Source organism: Saccostrea cucullata, unplaced genomic scaffold (assembly GCF_032062105.1).
Source record: "Saccostrea cucullata isolate Sc308-1 unplaced genomic scaffold, CSIRO_AGI_Scuc_v1 ctg4475, whole genome shotgun sequence".
Lineage (NCBI taxonomy): Eukaryota > Metazoa > Mollusca > Bivalvia > Ostreida > Ostreidae > Saccostrea > Saccostrea cuccullata.
In genome coordinates, this window is record NW_026932688.1 from 3,556 (window position 1) to 7,110 (window position 3,555).

Consider the following 3,555-nt stretch of genomic DNA (forward strand, 5'->3'; position numbering starts at 1 on the left):
TGGGCTAACTGTTGGCGTTATATCATAAAACTATTATCATGAGAGAAAATATTTGTTGGGGTATTGGCATCGGCCCCAAGTTGGCCCAATATAACATGAATCTGGTCGAGCATCATGGGTAGACAACATCCGGGCTACTTGTAATATCCGCGCCATTTTTAACCTGACACGAGCGTAACGAGACTGGTGCCTTGCATATCTGCATCCACTTTGTAAGTATTTATAATATGTTTGCTTCGACACAGCTTAATTAACGTCCATAGTTTAAACGATATCGTGTACAAATCTGTGTAAATCAGTGCAGAGGCCAGGTGCTGTTGAGTCAACACTGTCCCAGATAGCATGCTAACATTGGGCCAACGTTGGGCCAATGTTATCGGTTACATTGAGCCAATGTTGGCGAATGACATTGGCCCAATGTAAGTTTGCTTATCGGCCCAATGTTGGCCCGATATGTTGTTCCAACGTTTGCCCAATGTAGAGTGTTATTTCTACAGATATTGACCCAACGTTGCGACAATATTGTCCAAATTAATGCGACATTGGGCCAATCTTGGCCAAACGTCAACAAGAACATTGGGCCGATTTTGGCAAATGACGTTGACCCAGTGTCATTTTGCTCATTGGCCCAATTCTGGCTTGATATATTGGACCAACAGTAGGCCAATGTGTATATATAAACATTTAATTGTTACAAATCTGTATATTAACAAATTCGATAGTCTCTAAAATCATAAATAAATCTACCACCAATCCTTCTTGAAAATACAAGTTAGCTAAAATAAATTTACAAGGCTTGTTAAAGTTCTTAAAATCTATCAAAACAAAATAAATTATCAGTGATTAAATTTATTGTTTCTATACAAGAAAAATATATGAAAGTATAAAATAACAAATGTGTTTTGATACAGTTAAAACAATAAATAATTTGCCCCTTAATTAGATTGAAAATTGTGTCTAGTAGAATAAATTTCTACCACTCATTTTATTTATATACACTTAAAACCGAGTACATGATCAAACATGTTGAAAATGTTGAACATGTTGAAGTTAAAACAAAATTTATTCAGTACTAAAAGATAAATTGGGTTCTTTCATTTAAAATGTGTTCAGTGTACTGACAAATTTTCTATACATGTATTTTACTTTGAGTAATGAGTTATATGGAGCAACATTGAACCAAAATCGGTGTGATGATGATCAAGCGTAGAAATTTTATGCATAAATGCCTTCATCACGAAAGCTAATCGCTTAATCACACCATGAAACAAAAAAGAGGGTTATTCCTCAATTGACAGCTTAAAAATATAGTGATATACTTGTAAATTTAATCTTATGTTTACTCTTTACTGAGAAAAGTAACAAATATATTAAGTACCAAATACTACAATTTTAGTGCTATTGGAGATTCTAAAAAGACATTGAGAACACAATCAAAGCTAAAGTATGCCACGGACAGGGATGGGGGAGGAAGAAACGGACAGAGAAGAAAAGAAGAGGAGGAGGAGACTCTGGAGAGAGAAGAGCAGACTTAGGAGAGGAATTTGATTGAACGTGGCAGTGCCTAACTTTTTTCTGATATATACTGTGACATACCTGTAGTTCTCACCTTTTCTGTGTCTATTTGTCGGTAACAAACATGATGAGATGTCAGATGCATTTTTTTGTGTAAGTAAACAAAATTGCTGGATTCATTTTAGTATTATTTTAAGAACAGGAGGGCTTTGTTTATTTTTTAGACGTGCTATCAATATGCAATTTACTGAACTTGTGCATAAATTTACATCAGAGAGGGAGCATACAGTCATGTATCGCTACAAGTGAGCATCAACTTTGTGTTCTTTATTAATGTTTTCTTCATGCATTGAGCAATAAAATATAAGTATGTTATAATTTAATTTTATATTATGATTTTTTTCCCTCAGTTTTCTTTAATTAATGTAGAGCTACTTACAATGCAATACTTATTGATGGTAATTCTATGAAATATTGTTAAACTATTAATCTAGCATATATAGTATTAAAGGGCTTTTACCATTAAACTGTACTACAAAGCTACGATAACCTTATTATACATAGTTTGTTATTCAATTTTGAGGACAATTGACCAGCCAGTGAAGAGCAAATGAGTTGTCCTGATGGAGATCCAATAAGATACAAACCAACGTTGGTCCAAAAATGGCGTTTGCCTAATATTGAAAGAATAAGTGGCCCAACAATGGCTCAATAATATCCGTTCGTTGGTCCAACAATAAGCCAACAAGTTGGTCTGATTAAGGGCCGATGAGCAAATTACCGTTGGACCAACATTAATTGCTTGAAATGGCCCAACTCCCACCTGTACAAAAATGACGTTTGCCCAACATTGAAAGAATACATTGGTCCAACAGTGGCCCAATATAAACTGTTACATTGGCCCAACAATAAGCCAACAAGTTGGTTTGATTAAGGGCCGATGAGCAAATTACCGTTGGACCAACATTAATTGCTTACAATGGCCCAACTGTACAAAAATGACGTTTGTCCAATATTGAAAGAATACATTGGCCCAACAGTGGCCCGATATTAACTGTTACATTGGCCCAACAATAAGCCCACAAGTTGAATTGATTAAGGGCCGATGAGCAAATTACCGATGGCCCAATGTTGAATGCATACGGTGGCCCAACATAAGGAGCATTGTTGGCCCAACAAAGGTCCAACAGCATCCTGCTATCTGGGCTTACACTGCCGTGCACTGCAGTACTATAGTTTCAGTTGATTGCGTTTAGTTAAACAGAATTAATGATCTGCAGTTCCATTTAAATGTCTTTTATATACATGTACAGCAAACTTGCGTAAAGGTAGTAAATTGAATTCAAATAATGCAAAGCTCTGTAAAAGAAATTAAATTAAGCTGAAAAGTTTGAACAAAATAAGTATGAAAACAAATGGATTCGAACCAGGACACTAAAAATAATAGAATTATTGGTGAACGTTTTTGGCCTGTCTCTATGAGCTATACTGAATATACACGTCAAAAATATAAACCAATGTGATATAAAATGATTTTCACATTTTTTTTTTTTTAGTTTTTTGCGAATTCCATCCCTAGGGCAGGGCATTTCTTTCTTTTTAATTATTCTTCACATAAAAATCAATCAAATTTTCATGATTAAATTTAAGGTCAAAATGCTGTTTGACCAACTTTGAAGGTTAATTTTAAAGTTGCAAATAAATTCTAGGTTCAAAATGCAAATTAAAAAAAAAATTAGAGAAGCATACGATAGGAAACAACAAACGAACATTGCTTTTTAAATGTGACTTATTTTGGAAAATTATTCTCTCATACACAATGCTACACATCGGTCAAACCTTTTGTTAGTCCCTAAATATAAAATTAAAATGAAAACTCTCACTCCACCTAAATACAACTTGTAGGCTAATACTTACTGAGAAAATTGCACATTAAAAAAAAATGTTTGATCAAATATCCAAGTCAAGCTTTTCTTAATAAATAAAACAAGCTACGTAGCTAAATGCAAGCTAAAACAAGAAATTGTATGATTTCTACAT